This window comes from Sciurus vulgaris (assembly GCF_902686455.1).
Source record: "Sciurus vulgaris genome assembly, chromosome: 4".
Lineage (NCBI taxonomy): Eukaryota > Metazoa > Chordata > Mammalia > Rodentia > Sciuridae > Sciurus > Sciurus vulgaris.
This window is the reverse complement of record NC_136464.1, coordinates 13,780,751-13,799,016: the sequence shown is the minus strand read 5'-3', so window position 1 is coordinate 13,799,016 and position 18,266 is coordinate 13,780,751. Positions and strand designations below refer to the sequence as shown.

Here is an 18,266-nt window from a genome sequence, read left to right as displayed (position 1 = left end):
CGTATGAGAAAAAGGGTTATGGTTGCTAAGTGTAAGCTGAAACAGGCACGGTTCTTTTACACTGATCATTAAGCCTTCAAGATAAATCCGACCTGGATTAGGCCTACTCACATCTTGACTTTTCTATCCTAAGCTCTTAGGCAGGACACCAACACCGTGCTTCTGCTCACTCTTCACCGGATATTTTATGCAAATATCCAACTCCATTTGCTCTGTCCCTCTCTCCAGGATAGATGGGCAGGAGGCCTGGTATTTTGATAAATCCTGTAACCAGTATCCTTCTGACGGTCAATTCTAAATACTGACTTGAAATAAACTGAAAAAAATGGCTGCACTGCTTTCTGCGTTTCTAAATATGACAATGCAGGTTTTAGCATGGGTAGTTTGGTGGTAGGATGATCCAAAAACAGCCACAAAGTATTTTTTTTTAGTGGAGTGAATATTTTTTTAAAAATCTTAGTTTGAACTTTTATCATTCAACCCTTTCCCTAATTTTTCATAAATAAAATTTCTTGCAGATGGGTTGCGGTGAAGATCCCTGGAAGACAACCACATGGCCTTTTCCCTAGAACTGCATTTTAGTCCTCAGAGTTGAAAAAAGGGGCCAGAAGTATGAACCAATTCAGATTCCACTCCACAAAAATGTCCTGCCACTGGGTATTTTGTGGAAAGAAAGAATTTCATTCCAGAGGGGAGTAAAATACAGGGAATTGAGTGTCAATTCATGGCCCTCTAGCTTTGGCATGGCAGTCAATGCTAAGCCTGAGGTAGAGTGAGCCCCCTCCAAACCTAAATAACCAGAGTATTATTTTCTCACACTCTACCAAACATAAGCAGAGTGTCTGTTAGATACTTGGATTAGTTTGCAAAGTTCTATTCTCTTAAGTGGCTGGTTTTATTGCATATTCCAATTATATTAGGTAATATTTTTGGAGTTTAAGAATAAGTTAAATATCAAATCTATAATCAAACGAAGTGTTCTGCTCCCACACTTCATCTGTAGCCCCTTGAAATTAATTCTATTTACCCTCCTTGAAATTAAAATAGCCACCTGAAATACAATATGATTATCCTGAGGGCATGGTATGAATTATTAGGATGACTATTAGAGTTACTTATTGAGATACAGATCTCCCATTACTTTGTTTTATTTATATGATATGAATATTGATGGAAAGGATAGAAGTGATATAATTAGTTTTTGTTAAATAATGTACATGGGGTTTTATGTTACAGGTATCACATTGGAGCTATTACCTCCACACAACATGCAATTTAAAACATTTAAAAATGTGTGTTTACATACATACATGTATATGTAGAGAGAGAAGAAATACTTTCTAAAAATGAACTGAATATTTGTACTAAGTTCAAGAAAATGACTTCCTTCAGGGCTAAAAAGTAGAGGAACAGGCCCAAAGGGGTCTGTGTGGAGTGGGAAAGTGCAGTAGTCAAAAAGGATTCTCTCTTTAATATATGTTTGATCTTTCAGGTAATTAAAGTAAAATCTCATTATATGCAATTCTTTGAAGTATACAGATAAATGAGATTGAAATTTAAAAAAAAAGATTGACCCTCCTTGATGCATTCATTCTATGTTGGTGGGTCCATCCTAAAAGGTTTCAGTACAGAACTACTTATTGTAATGGTAATTATGATGTAAAAATGCAACATCGGAATATTATTTGGCAATAAAAATAAAGCAATGACACATGATACAACATGCATGAACTTTGAAAACATTATACTGAGTGTGAAAAGACAGAGAAGCCCTGATAGTCTACGGTTACATCTATATAAAATGTTGATGGCAGGAAAATCCACAGAGAAAGCTGATTAGCAATTTGTATGAAACTCAAGATGGGGCGGGTAGAGAAAATGGAAAATGACTATTGATAGGTATGTGGTTTCTTTTTGGGGTAATAAAAATGCTCAAAAATTGCTCCAGGCAATGACATTCTCAATAGGACCCTGAAAACTCAGGAAATAATGCCAAGAGTTGATAAATGGAATGGCATGAAATTAACTTTTGCAGAGCAAAAGAAGCAGAATGAATAGACCATGTATAAAATGGGAGAAAATCTTTGCTAGCCACTCTTCTGACAAAGGATTAATATCCAGAATATATAAAGAACTCAAAAAAACGTAGCACCAAAACAATTAATATATGGACAAATGAACTAAACAGACCCTTCTCAAAAGAAAAAAATACAAATGACCAACAAATATATGAAAAAATGTTCAACATCATTATCAATTAGGGAAATGCAAATCCAAACTATACTGAAATTTCATCTCACTCAGAATGGCAGCCCTCAAGAATACAAGCAATAATAAATGATAGAGAGGACGTGGAGAAAAGGAAACACACTGTTGGTGAGATCGTAAATTAGTACAACTACTATGGAATTGTGAAAATTCCTCAGAAGACTGGGAATGGAACCAGCATGTGATCCAGCTATACCACTCTCAGTATTTATCCTAAAGAATTAAAGTCAGCATCTTACAGCAATACATTCATGCCCATGTTTATAACAATGAACTTCATAACAGTCAAACTATGGAACCAGCCTAGGTGTCCATCAGTGGATGGATAAAGAAAATGTGGTATAAATACACAATGGAGTTTTATTGGATCATAAAGAAGGATGAAATTATGCCATTTGCAGGACAATGGTTGGAACTTGAGAACATTATAGTAAGTAAAATACATCAAATTCAGAAAGTTAAGGGTTGTATGTTTTCTCTCATATGTAGAAGCTAAAGAGGAAAAAGGAAAATGAAGGTGTGTGTGTGGGGGGGGGTCTCATGAAAACTGAAAGGAGATCAGTAGAGGAAAGAACCCAGGGGAAGGGAGAAGGGGAGGGAAAGGGAAATACTGGGGAATGGTATTGGTCAAATTGTTATATTGTGTGCCTGTATAAATATATAACAATCAATCACCATTATGTACAGCTATAATGCACCAGTTAAAAAAATATAGAAAAATTGTGCTCATGGTTGCACAATTCTATGAATGGATTCAGAACTACAGAACTGTAAACTTTACATCGGAGAATTTGATGGCACATGAATTATATCTCAATCAGTTATAAAAGACAGATTTTCAGCTATAGTAACAAACATGCATGGTACTGGCATAAAAACAGACACAGATCAATCATACAGAATAAAAAAAAAACACAGACAAACACACACAGATAAAGTTATCTCATTCTTGATAAAGGTGCCAAAAACATACTTTGGAGAAAAGACAGACTTTTCAAGGAATGATCCTGGGAAAACTGGTTATTCATATATAGAAGAATGAAACTGGACCCTTATCTCTCACCCTGCACAATAATTAACTTTAGACCTAGAAAATTAGACCATAAATTTTGCAACTTCTAAAAGAAAAGGTAGGGTAACATAGGGTCAACACCCCAGCATAGAGACCCAGGCATGAACTTTCTCAATAGGACGCCTAAAGTTCAAGAAATAACGCTTAGAGTCGATAAATGGGATAGCCTCAAATTAACAAGCTTCTGCACAGCAAAGGAAACAACTGGGAATGTGGAGAGAGAACCTACAGAATGGGGGTAAATCTTTGCTAGTTACTCTTCTGACAGAGGATTAATATCCAGAATATATAAAGAACTCAAAAAAGTTACCCCAAAAAATCAAATAGCCCAATTAATAAATGGGCAAGCAATTTAAACAGACAAATCTCAAAAGAAGACATAAATGGCCAACAAATATATGAAAAATGTTCACCATCATTAGCAATTTGGAAAGTGCAAATCAAAACTACACTGAGATTTCATTTCACACCAGTCAGAATGGCAGCCATCAAGAATTGAGAGAGGACTGCGGCTGTGGCTCAGTGGTACAGTGCCTGCCTGGCCTGCATGAGGCCCTGGGTTCGATCCTCAGCACCACATAAAGATGAATAAATAAAGTAAAGGTATTATGTCCATCTACAACTAAAAAAATTATTAAAAAAAAAAAAAAAAGAATTTAGACACCCTGTTTTGGAGTTCCCCAGGGACCTCCTTCAGTCTGGTCCCTTCTTCTTAAGTGGCTCCTGGAGGCCTGGCTCTCTTTCCTAGGTTGCGCCCTGCGTCCCTTTTACCACTAACTTCACCGCCACAGTTATTTAAAGGTAGAAAACTGAAACCAAAGCCAAACAAAACAAGGAAACATCTCCCCGAATCCTTTTTGGAGATGAACTAAAGAAAAGCAGTACTGTGCCCCAGAAACGGATGTGTGTCCTCTTCCAAAAGGCTGGACTACACTGAGCGATGATGTCTCCTCATTGGGCCGAAGCGTTCCTCAGCACATCTTAAAGTCTTCAAAATGGTTCAAGCAGACCTTGGAAGAAAGATAACATCAGCGCCATGTTCACCGAGCAATGCCACCATTATCTATGAAGAGGTATGAAATGCTAGGCTGAAAGAAGTAGTGAAGCTACTAAGAGGAAATGTTAAGTCTGCTATTGATCTTGAAGAGATGGCATCTGGTCTTAAGAAAAATGATTCAACATGCTGTCTTTAAAGAACTCGTGAAGCTTGTAGACCCTAGAGTTAAACACGGACACCCACTAAAGGAAAACAGAACGTGATGATATTTGTTGGATTGCAAGGGAGTGAGTGGTAAAACAACAACGTGGTCAAAGGTAGCTTATTATTACCAGAGGAAAGGTTGGAAGACCTGTTTGTTACGTGCAGACACATTTAGAGCAGGGGCTTTTGACCAACTGAAACAGAATGCTACCAAAGCAAGAATTCCATTCTTTGGATGCTATACAGAAATGGATCCTGGGGGCTGGGGTTGTGGCTCAGTGGTAGAGCGCTTGCCTAGCACATGTGAGGCACTGGGTTCAATCCTCAGCACCATATGAAAATAAATAAATAAAATAAAGGCATTGTGTCCATCTACAACTGGAAATATTTTTAAAAAAGAAATGAATTCTGTTATCATTGCTTCTGCAGGAGTGAAGAAATTCAAAAACAAAAAATTTGAAATTATTGTTATTACAAGTGGCTGCCACAAATAAGAAGTCTCATTGTTTGAAGAAATGCTTCAAGTTGCTAATGAAACACAACCTGATAACATTGTTTATGTGGTGGATGCCTCTATTGTGAAGCCCAGGCTAAGGTTTTTAAAGATAAAGTAGATGTAGCCTCAGTAATAGTGCCAGAACGTGATGGTCATGCAAAAGGAGGTGGTGCACTCAGTGCAGCTGCTGCCACAAAAAGTCCAGTTATTTTATTGGTACAGGGGAACATATAGATGACTTTGAGCCTTTAAAAACATAGCCTTTAGCCAGGTGCAGTGGCACATGCCTGTAATCCCAGCGGCTCGGGAGGCTGAGGCAGGAGGATCGGGAATTCAAAGCCAGCCTCAGCAAAAGCGAGGTGCTAAGCAACTCAGTGAGACCCTGTCTTTAAATAAAATACAAAATAGTGCTGGGGATGTGGCAGAGTGCCCCTGAGTTCAATTCCCTGTCTTCCCTCACAAAAAAATATAGCCTTTCATCAGCAAACTTCTGGGTATGGGTGACATTGAAGGACTGATAGATCAAGTCAACGAGTTGAAGCTGGACGATGATGAAGCACTCATTACAAAGTCAAAACATGGTCAGTTGACTTTGGGAGACGTGTATGAACAATTTCAAAATGCCATGAAAATGGACCCAGTCAGATCTTGGGGATGGTCCCTAGTTTTGGAACAGATTTTATAAGGAAATGAAGAGGAGCCAATGGCAAGGCTAAATAAATTAATGAAATAATGGATAGTCTGAATGACCAAGAACTAGACAGTACAGATGGTGCCAAGGTGTTTAGAAAGCAACCAAGAAGAATCGGAAGAGTAGTACAAGGATCAGGCACGTCATGGGAGATGTTCAGGAACTTTTGATGTAATATATCAAGTTTGCTCAGATGGTAAAAAAGATGGGAGGTAGCAAAGGACTTTTCAAAGGTGGTGACGTGTCTAAGAATGTGAGCCCATCACGTACGGCAAAACTGAATCAACAAGTGATCAAAATGATGGAGCCAAGAGTTCTTCATCACATGGGTGGCATGACAGGGCTTCAGTCAACAAGAGCAGTTTCAACAGGGTGCGGCTGGCAATGTGAAAGGCACGATGGGATTCAGCACACGTAAAGAAGATGCCTTCCCATAAACTCACTGGGTTGATTACATTATGTGCTGAGACCTCAGACTTTCCTTTCCTTTTTGCAAACAGGGAAAAAAGAGTATTTTTCTTATCCTCATTTTCTCTTTGTCTTTTCCTCCTTCTTCTTTTTCCTTTCTTCTTCCCTCCCTTCTTTTGATATAAGGGAGGAATATACGGTTTGGGGGAAAATCCTTATATATCTGTTTGAAAGTTTTTCTTTCAGTTTTCGTCATCTTAAGACTTCTTAAGTTAAGCAACTTGTGATGTGAATTTTAATCTCCCTATTAAAGGTTTTTGATTGTCTCAGAGGCCAGGCATTACATTTGTAGACAGTCCTGGTCAGTAAATTACATGTTGTCTCAATATAAGTACTGTAAAATAAACTTCAAAATGCCTATTTAAAAAAAAAAGGAATACCGGGCTGGGGAGATAGCTCAGTTGGCAGAGTGCCTGCCTTGCATGCACAAGGCCCTAGGTTCAATCCCCAGCACCACAAAAAAAAAAAAAAAAAAAAAAAAAAAAAAAAAAAAAAAAAGAAAATAATACAAATAATAAACTTGTCCAATCCCCCCCGCAAAGATTCCCTATCTTTAACTGATGATCATTCAGTTTCTCATAATTTGCTTCCAGTAATAGGGTATTTCAGTTCTCAAACCAGCTCATTCAATTTTTAAACAACCCTAATTACTAGAAGATATTAAACTATTCAACCATGCCTTTTTCTGTCTCTCTCCCAGCCTCCAGAATGACACAGGAGAGTTGTCAACAGAACTGTCTTAAATATTCAAAGATAGTGAGTGTGGATTCCCCAAGTTTTTCTCTTTTTCTGTTCCAAATATCACCAAGCCTGTCACACATTCCTTAGATGTGAAGGTTTGGGAAAGCCACCCCCCACCCTGTTCTTGTAATCTTCCTCTGGATATGTCCTTCTTAAAATTCAGTATGAAATAAATACAATAAATGAGCCGGGTGTGGTGGCGCATACCTGTAATCCCAGCTACTTGGGAGGCTGAGGCAGGAGGATCACAAGTTCAAAACCAGCCTCAGCAATTTAGCAAGGCCCTAAGCAACTTACTGAGACCCTGTCTCAAAATAAAAAATAAAGAAAAAGGGCTGGGGATGTGATTCAGTGGTCAAGTGCCCCTGGGTTCGATCCCCAGTACAGGAAAATAAATAAATAAATACAATAAATGGACAACATATAATTAATACCATTGCATCTGAAGACAGCACATTCAAGGGACCAGGATCTTTGGAAATTTGCCACTATTAATCTCCCTAGGAGAAATAAAATGACTAAATTTTTTTAAAAAGAATACAAATAATAAAACATGCTGGAGAGGATGTGGAGAAAAGGAACTCTACACTGTTGGTGGGACTGTAAACTAGTACAACCACGATGGAAATCAGTATGGAGGTTCCTCAAAAGACTAGGCATGGAACCACCATAGGACCCAGCTACACCACTCTCTGGTATTTATCCTCAAGAATCAAAGTTATCTTACCACAGTGATACAAACGTACCCATGATTATAGCAGCACAGTTCACAATAGCCAAACGATGGAACCAGCCTAGGTGTCTACCAATGGATGAAGAACAAAGAAAATGGAGTATGTGTACACAATGGAGTTTTACTGAGCCATAAAGAAAAATGAAATTATGTTATTTGCAGGAAAATGACTGAAACTCAAGACGATTATGTTAAGCAAAATAAGTCAAACTCAGAAAGTCTAGGGTCGTTTGTTTTTTGTCATGTGTGGAAGCTAGAGAGGAAAGAGGGGGGAAAAAGGTGGAGGTGGATCTCCTAAAATCAAAGAAACATCAGTAGAGGAAAGGGATCAAGGGGTAGAAGGTGGGAGAGGGGAGGGAAGGTGCTGGGGAGGAATATGGCCAAATCATATTGCTGTATTGAGTACACATACAAATATGTAACAAATCCCATTAGTATGTGCAACTATAATGCACCAATAAACAAATGTGGGGAAAAAACAGATTTTCAGAGGAAGAAAATTTACCTTACTATATTACTTACATAGCTAAACATACTTAAACATGTTTCTTATGCAAATATTTTAATTTTTCAAATATTTGTGTGCATAAGAGTTTGTTCTACTTTTTGCTAAACAGTATTTCTTTGTGTGTGCAGTACTGTGGTTTGAACTGAGGACCTTGTGCATGCTACACAGTTCTCTATCACGGAGCTTCATCCCCAACCCTTTTTCTCTTGTTGTAATTTTGAGGTAGAGTCTCACTAAGTTGCCCAGGCTGTCCTCCTGCTCAGCATTTTGAGTAGCTGGGATTACAGGTGTGTGCCACCACACCCAGCAACTAAACAGTATTCATATGCCCTTCATCTTAAACAAACTTACTCCTGTTCTTCCATTATACCAAGGAATACTTAGCCATTCTCAAATCCTTAGACTTTTGAGTTGTTACTAATATTTGTCTATTTGTAAGTAATGCACACGAATACAAGGACCACATCTAGACAAAAAATAGTGGAGCTGCTAAAGATAACATCCGGGTATTACAATCAGCCACAGAGGGCAGGGGTTGTAGCTCAATGGTAGTTTTGTGATTGTCTAGCACACATGAGGCCCTGGATTCAATCCCTAGCACTGGAGGAAAAATAAAAATGCAGCAACCAAATAAAAATACACATTACATACATTTACAATAGCACTAAAAAAAAAAAGTACTTAGGTATAAATCCAGCAAAATTTATGGAAGTTGTAGATGCTAACAAATATAAGCATTGATGAAAAATCAAAGACTAAATAAATGGAGGGATATATCATTTTCATTTGGAAGACTATATTTCTAAGACATCAATTCTCGGTATAGTCGATAGATCCAATGCAATCCCAATCAAAATCCCTACAAGCTCATTTATAGGGTCAATCCTCTGATTCTAAAATTTGTATGGAAAGATCAAAGATCTAGTATAGCCAGGATAACTTTGAAAAAGAACAAAGTTGGAGGACAAACTACCTGATTTCCAAAACTAAGCATATAGCTATGGTAATCAAGACAGTGAGGTACTGGCAAAAAGAAAGACATACTGAAAAATTGAACAGAATGGCCAGGGCAGAAAAGGCCAAAAAAAAAGGTCTCAAAAAGTAGTCAACCTATTTTTTTAAGCAGAAAAAGCAATTCAATAGAAAAAGAATATTTTTTTTACAAATAGTGTAGAATACTTAAAGATCCACATATAAAAATAAACCTAGGGTTGGGAATATAGCTCAGTTGGTAGAGTGCTTACCTCTCATGCACAAGGATTGGGTTCAATCCTGAGCACCACAAAAAAATAAAAAAATAAACCTCAACACATACCTTACATAAAAGTTAATTCAAAATGGAATATAGACTGAAATTCAAAACTTAAAACATTTAAACAGAAACACAGAAGAAAACCTGTGTAACCTGAGGCTTGACAATTAATTCCAAATATGATATCAAAACACGATTAATTTAAAAAACTGATATTTTAGGTTTTATCAAGGTTAAAAGGAGTTAGAGACTATGAAAACTTGCTATATACTAATATATTTGCAAGTCACATACTTGATAAAATATTCTTCTAAATATAAGAAGTCTTAAAACAATATTTTAAAAATCATATTTTAATTGGCAAAAATATTAATAAATATGTTACCCTCAAGGAGCTTCTTAAATAGCAAACAAGCATATGAAAACATGCTCCATATCATTTGAAACTAGGGCAATGAAAATTAACTCAACAATGAGGTAGTACTGAATATCTGGTAGGATGGCTAAAATTGAAAAAGGACAATACCAAATGCTGACAAGGATGCAGACCAACACTCACTCTCTTCTATTACTGCAGTAACTTAGAATGGTACAGCCACTTTGAAAGACAACTCAGTTACTTCTTATAAAATTAAACATGCACTGGGTGCAGTGGTGCACACTTGAATTCCTAGTGTTTTGGCAGGCTGAGGCAGGAGGATTGCCAGTTCAAACCCAGCCTCAGCAATTTAGTAAGACCCTAAGTGTTTTGCTTTGGATGTGAGATGTCCCTCAAAAGCTCATGTGTGAGATGATGCAAGAAGGTTTTGAGGAGAAATGATTGGGTTATGAGAGCCTTAACCCAATTCGTGATAGGATTTAACTCTGATAGGAATTAACTGAGTGGTAACTGAAAGCAAGTAGGGTGTGGCTAGAAGAAGTGGGTCATTGGGGGCATGCCTTTTGGGTATATATTTAGTGAGCTGAGCTAGTCTCTCTCTGCTTCTGATCATCATGTGAGTCACTTCTCTCTGCCACACTCTTCTGCCACAATGTTCAGCCTCACCTGGAACCTGAGGAATGGAGCCAGCTGTGTATACACTGAGACCTCTGAAATTGTGAGCCTCTGACTTAACCTTTCCTCCTCTAACATTGTTCTTTTAGTCACAGCAGTAAAAAGATGACTAAAACACTAGGCGACTTAGTGAGACCCTTTCTCAAAATAAAAAATAAAAAAGGACTAGGGGTGTGGCTCAGTGGTCAACAACTCCTGGGTTCATTCCCTGGTTCAACCAAAACAAAAACAAAAACAAAATTAAACATACATTTAGCATACAATCCAACAATCTCACACCTCAGGGTTTATCCAAATGAACAAAAACTTACATTCATAGCGAGACTATATATAGATTTTTGTACATGCTTATTCATAATCACTAATAACTGGAAATGACCAAGATGTCCCTCAACAGGTGAATGAATAAACAGATCATAGTACATCCATAAAATAGAATACACATATCAATTAAAAAAGAATGAGCTACTGAGTCACACGGCAATGTGGCTAGATCTTAAATATATTTTGTTAAGTTTAATAATCCAGACCCCAAAGGCTGCAGAGTGTAGGATTCAATTTATATAACATCATGCAAAGACAAAAACTACAGGAATGGGAACAGATTAGTATTGTTCAGGTGTTGAAAGGCTGCATAGGGGAACTTTTAAGGTGATAGAGCTGCTCTTTTTGGTGTCAGGGTGGTGGATACATGGCCCGATGGGCTTGTCAAAACCCAAAGAAGTCTATACCACAGAATATGGGCCATATGCAAATGTCATAAAAAGTCAGCCATGACAGGAGATACAAGGCAGAAAATGACAAATAAATCTAACGGTATTACTAATACATGACATTACTTCACTAAGGGGGAAGTGTAAAAGGACCTTACTTGAATAATCTAGGATAACAGTATAGTATTTATATTATTATAGAGAATTTATAGTATTCACTGAATATTATAAATCTAAAGAAAAAAACTGTCCATAAACACCAGTTGACAAATTTGCCCACACTGGAGTATAGATTTGCAATTCTGAAACTTCTCTACAGGTATAGTACAGTTGAATAAATAAGTCAATAAACCGCAGGTGATGGGAGGTGGGTTTCTCACTGTCACTTAAGTTAGTCAGTTCTGCTGCCACATGTCTTATGCATTCTTAAATATCATCATACTGTGCAGAACTGTACAATAAAAACCATAGATGATATGAGGGAAATGAGATTAGAAGCACAGCACTTAAAAGCTTCTCCAACCACAAATAAAAAATAGAGAGAACCTAATAAAAACAGTAGCATCATTTTACACAGGTTAAATGATTAAGAAATGCATATACTATAATTAATCAGGCATTTGAATTGAAAAACATCCAATGTGTGTCTGTGGACACAGGTGTCATGAAGACTGCATCTTTGGAGTCATTGTGAAGTGGCAGAAGAAAGGTCATCTGAAATCCACTGGGAAAGCGGTAACGCGCTCTGCGAATGGGTGCGACTCCTTGTCCACAGTTTGACAGTCAGACTCCAACATCACAGTCTTTCACAACATGAATACCTGAGGCATTTTTTTTTCTGAATTTGATTTGCAGGTCTTTCAAGAGAAGCATTTATAACCAAATTAGAATCCCAATACAACATAGAGCCCTCTCCAATTAACTTCTGTACCTCCATTGGAACTTCTTTTGCGTCTTTCTCAGTGGCACTTGGGTTTCCCAGTTGAACTCTCGCTTTGTAGCTAGTTGAAGACTTTGGAAATTGTGGTCAAGTTTGCAAACACTAAACACAAGCCACTATCAACACCAACAGGAACCACTTCTGCAGGATGTGGCAATTTCCACTTAAGGTCTTCAGGTACAGTGCTTGCTTTGTGATTGTGAGAAAAGATGTTCCTGGTTTTTTCTGTTCGTGCTTCTGTTCATAAGCTCAACAATCTTTCATTCCTTGTAGTTCTTTAGGCCTTGTTCTTATTGACTTCACAGCATTTGAGGTTATGCCATTGTAGATTATTTTTATTTTCATAGCATCATCTCTGATGGTCCTCCATGTGGGTCCTTTTATGCTTGTTGAATGAGAGATATTACTTGTCCTTTATTTTTTCTTTCAAAGACACTTTATTATTCCAATCTTCTCCACAATACATATGACTTTCCCTTTGCATTCATTGCTTGGTGTTTTTGAACCAGGACACTTAGATGTGTTTGGGGTATGGGAGGCATGATATGTATGTCACTCCCTGACAAATGCAAAAGAGCAACAAAAGATAACTTTGTTGAAGACACGTGATGAGTTAAGGAAGCTACACATGATAGAAATGTGAGTGCCCACACAGGTTTTATGTCTTCTACAATGGTCTGATTCCACTGGGTGCAGTTTCCTCTATTGATTTCGCATTCCGCAGAGATGAAATCATGCAAGAGTGAATTTGTGTTTCCAAAGCAAACATTGTTATCAGTTGGAATTAACTACATCAATAAGCAAGAAGGGAAGTCTAGAATGCATGCTGCGATGCTGGTATACAATCAAAGATATCAGTATGAATTCACATTCGTTTTAATAGTAGACAAATGAGTAGGTGTATGAAGGTGTGTGTGTGTGTATACATGGGTTAATGCACACAGCTACTTCCTCTCTTTGAGAGGCCCACACACAGAGTTATCCCAGTAGCAATGAGCACAACCAAAGCCAGATCCTTGATTCCTAAACACCATTCTGTAAGAAAAGGAACCAGGGCTCCTTGGGGAAATGGCTAATTCTGAGACTGAAGCAGGAGGGATATAAGATGATACAGGATGAGCATGGAGTATCTTGTCCACACCGATAGAAGTCAAATAATTATGTAAAACTCCTCATAATTATAATGAGGAAGAAAGAACAAAAGCATCCTTTTTAGAACTCCAACTAAAATATGTAAATAATCCCCCTCCCTGAGGTAGACTTTAATTCTCCTTCCCTGGAGTGTAGGCCAGACTTAGAGACTTGCTGCCAAAGAGAAGAAAAGGAAAAGGGAAAACAGTAGCTTTAAAGTGGAGAAACTTAGCAAATGGCACTTGAACAAAGTGATCGAGGTTAAGCCATAGTGATAGGTCATGTTGACCTCTTGTGCCCCCTGATATGATGTGATAGGAAAGGTGTTCCCCTTCGTGGTATTTTTCCTAAACCAATAACCTCAATTATTAAGGAAAAAATGTGAAACAAGCACAAACCGGGGGGCATTTTGCAAACTACGTGCCCAGTACTCTTCAAAACCACTGAGCTCGTAGAAAACATGGAAAGACCGTCATAGATCAGAAGGGATGGAGACATGGCTGCAAGTGATGTGGTGTCCTGGACTGGCTCCTGGAACAGGAAAAGGGGGTAGTGGACATACCGGTGGAATCCTTATAGAGTCTACCTTTAAGAGAATTTGTGCCAGTGTTAATTTCTTAGTTTTGACTAACACTGTGATCATGTACTCAGTGGGCTAGGTAGCCTAGGTATACGCTGCACTATCTCTGCAACTTTTCTCTAAATCTAAAATTATTCCAGAATAAGAAGTTGAAAGTCAATTGGCATCCACCATATTAACACAGTAAAAAATAAAAATCAATATGATTCAGATTAATGTAAAAATAATGCATAGGTCTATGTAATTGCAATTAGCAGAGTGAAACTTTAAAATGATTCCAGTTACAATTACACTAAAAATAATGAAATAATTTAGCTTTACCAAAAAGTTATGTGAGATCTATACATTGAAAAATAAAAAAATAAAATAAAATTGCTGAAAAGTCAAAGAAGACATAAATAAATAAAATGTTATACCACGCTCATTGGACTAGAAGACAATATGGTTAGAATACCAGTTTATCTATACACTTAATGTGATTGCAATTAAAAATTCCAGTAGGTGTTTTTGTAGAAAATGTAAAGTCAATTCTAAACTTAATGGCAAGGAAAGGACATAGAATAACCAAAGAAATCTTGAGAAACAAGAATAAATTTGCTTCACTTATGCTAAAGGAATTGAAGACTTAAGCTACAATAATCAAGACTGTTTGAAACGAACATAAAGATAGACATACAGACCTTTGCTTAATACAAAGGGACTGGGGATATGATTCAGTGGTTGAGCACTTGCCTAGCAGGCTCAGGGCCACAGGTTCAATCCCCAGGATGAATGACACTTATCCTTTCCACAGCGCTCTCTTTAGGCTACAGAACAGTAACAGCATCAGCATTAGCTTGCTTGGTTAGCTTGTCTGACCAGCATCCAAGGAGCAACTGTTCTGGTGTACGTGCAAGAAAGTAGCTTTCTGCAGATAACACTAACTTGCCTGGTCTCCAGTGTGCGTGAGAGAAAGCCAGTATCCTTGAAGATAATAGGGACCTGGACTTTCTGACTCAGTCTTGCCCTCCTTCTTCCTTTAACTTGGCTTGGTGTTTGCGAACAGAAAAAGGGCATTCAGGAACAACATGGTGTTTAACTGTCCCCCTTTATTGAAGAATGAGACAATGTGTAAATATAAAGGAACTAGAGTAGCCAAGACAATTTTTTTTTAAGCTGGAACTTCATTATGTTATCCAGGCTGACCTTGAATTACTGGATGACTCAAGGGATCCTCCTACCTCAGCTTCCTGAGTAACTGGGACTACAGCCATATGCCACTGTACCTGGCTCACTAATTTTTTTTTAAAATAATACTCAGCCTGGCATTATAACTAAGTATGCCTTTGTTAATATATTTTCCTAACTTTCATATACTTATTGAGATGCCAGAGACATTTAAACAGAAAGTTGCTTTTTTATATGATGTCTCAAATTTAGTAGCTACCCATTTTTATTAAAATCAATTTTGAATATTAGGGAAAAAGTGAGGTGAGTAAATAAGCGATACTCTTAATGAGTCGGTATGTAACACCTGGGAGCCCAAAAGTCTATTTTTAGCTCTGGGCTCAACCCTACAACATGTGCTTCTTTCTTACCTCTCAACTGCTTGAGTGACAGACACTGTTTCATACGAGGAGAACATACTCACAGACCCGGAGCTGAGGAAGAAGAGAGGTTCTGGCTTGAAACTCACTGTTTCCCATGAAGAATCAGATTATTTACCCAGTGTTTTAGTGTGCTCTTTTGCTGCTGTGACTAAATGATCTGACCAGCACAATCATAGAGGAGGAAAGGTTTATTTGAGGGCTCACAGTTTCAGAGGTCTTAGTCCATAGAAGGCTGGCTCTATTCCTCGGGGCTCGAGGTGAGGCAGAACATCATGGTGGAAGAGAGTGGCAGAGGGAAGCAGCTCTCATCATCAGAAAGCTGAGAGAGAGAGAGAGAGTCTCCACTCTCCAGAATCAAAATATATACCCCAATTCCTACCTCCTCCAGTCGCACCCTGCCACTTCAGTTAATCCCCTCAGGGATTAATTCACAGATTGGTTAAGACTCTTAGAACCCAATGATTTCTCCTCTGAACCTTTCTTCATTGTCTCACATGTGAGCTTTTGGGGGACACCTCACATCCAAACCATAACATTCTGTCCCTGGCCCCCAAAAGTTCACACTCTTCTGACAATGCAAAATATATTTAGTCCATTTCCAAGAGTTCCTATAGTCTCAATAGTTCCAAGATTGCTCAAAGTTCAAGTCCACAGCCTTCTCTGGGGCTCAGGCAATCTCATATTGTCATCTCCTATAAAATTAAAAGCAATTTACAAATATCCAACATATAAAGGTACTGAGTAAACATTTTCATTTACAAAAACAGGGGCATAGAAAGAGGGGATGGGACCCAAGCAAGCCTGAAGTCCAGCTGCACAAACAAGTCCTGTAGCTCCATGTCCGGCACCTGGGGCACATGGCATGGCGAGATTCTCTCCAAAGGGCTTGTGTAGCTCCACCCCTGGGGCCTTGTTGGTTGCCGCCCAGAAGGCCTTTCTGTTGGCTTGCCTCTGCTTGTTTCCTGCAGCTTTCCTAGGACGATGTCCCACGTTGCTAGCATTTCTTAATCTCGGGTGTCTCCACTGCAGCTTCAGCTTCCTCTTCAAATCTCCACACTTTGAGTTCTCAGGGGGTGCCCACAGGGACTCCGACCCTGCTGCACTTTGCCTGGCCTCCCAGGCCTTCCTTTGAAATCTTGGTGGAAGCCTCCATGTCCCCTAACTCCAGCATCCTGCATTCCTGCAGAACCAGCACCACATGGTTGACACCAAGGTCTGCCACCATCTTGAACAGTAGCCAAGCCTCCAGGGGCCCTTGTTACAGCAGCCTCTGAGGGTCTGGGCAGCTGAGCAAGTTGAAAAAATTTCCTAGGCCCCCTAGGGCAAGAAAGCTGTCCCACTGGTCTCTTCTCAAGAGAATTTTCCCTTTCACTCTCTTGAGCTTGAGATGGGTGTGGTCTCCCAGCTCCTGAGAGGCCCCCAAGCCATCTTTCTCTATGTCTCTAGGCATGGTCTTTTGCATTCCTTTAGTGGCAGTAATGTCTTTATCAGCTGCAACTTCCTTAGCCCTAGTTTTACTCCTGCCTTCCAAGTCCACTTTTTAAAAATATTTTTGCCAAACTTATTGTGATAATCAGGAGAAGAAAGCAGAGCAAAAAGATTTTTTTTTTTTTAAACAAATGGGATACATGTTGTTTCTGTTTCTACATGGAGTAAAGGCGTACCCAAAGGACTTAAAATCAGCATACTACAGAGATACAGCCACATCAATGTTCATAGCTGCTCAATTCACAATAGCCAGACTGTGGAACCAACCTAGATGCCCTTCAATTGATGAATGGATAAAGAAACTGTGGTATATATATACAATGGAATATTACTCGGCCATAAAGAATAATAAAATTATGGCATTTGCAGGCAAATGGATGAAATTGGAGAATATCATGTTAAGTGAGATAAGCCAATCTCAAAAATCCAAAAGACGAATGATCTCACTGATAAGCGGATGGTGACATGTAATGGGGGGTGGGAGGGGGCGCAAGAATGGAGGAAGGAGGGACTGTGTAGAGGGAAAAGAGAGGTGGGAGGGGTTGGGGGGAAGGAAAAAAAGTAATGGAATGAATCAAACATCATTACTCTATGTAAATGTATGAATATGCAAATGGTATGCTGTTACTCCATGTACAAACAGAAACAAAATGTATCCCACTTGTTTACAATAAAAATAAATTAAAAAAAAAAAAGGAAAAGAAACTTCATTTAACCATCTTCTCCCCCAATGACAACCTATCCGTCTTCCTACTTCTCTGGCTGAACTAATCATAGTCCTTAATCCTGTTTTTAAAATTATATCCTTATTTTTCTCTTTATATAACATCTTTCAGAAATGAACAAAGCTAGTAGAATAAAAGTATCCTTTGGGTGTTCACCTTAATGGCAGTCTTTGTGCCTGGAAAGATTTTTTTTCACTGAGAACAATTTGAAATGTTAGACAAACAATTAAAAAATTATTTGTTCATTTTAGTTATACATAACAGTAGAATGTATTTTGATGTATTATACATACATGGAGTATAAATTTCCATTCTTGTGGTTGTACACGATATGGAGTTACACCTGTCATGTATTCATATATGAACATAGGAAAATTATGTCTGATTCATTCTAGTTAGGCAAACTATTTCTTTTAACTGCTTGAGATTATCAGAGGTAGCAAGCAGATCATGATTAGGAAGAATAAAGGAACTTACGCAAGCTAGGAATTTGAGACTCTATTTCCCTTAGCCATCTGCTGATTCTGAGAGATGTGACTAAATAGCTGAGCAAACTTTTTGACAGACTCACAAGACAAACAGGACAAAATTGGAGTTCAGTGCCCATGGGGAAAGA

General features: G+C 38.3%; 1 pseudogene across 1 annotated transcript; it reads left to right on the top strand.

Annotated features, from left to right (window-relative positions):
* The first annotated feature begins 4,335 nt into the window (after window positions 1–4,335).
* Window positions 4,336–6,165, top strand: LOC306660331 (signal recognition particle subunit SRP54-like; annotated as a pseudogene). The gene is made up of 4 exons: window positions 4,336–4,811; window positions 4,941–5,308; window positions 5,510–5,800; window positions 5,962–6,165. The product of its transcript is annotated as a signal recognition particle subunit SRP54-like (transcript).
* The last annotated feature ends 12,101 nt before the right edge of the window (window positions 6,166–18,266 follow it).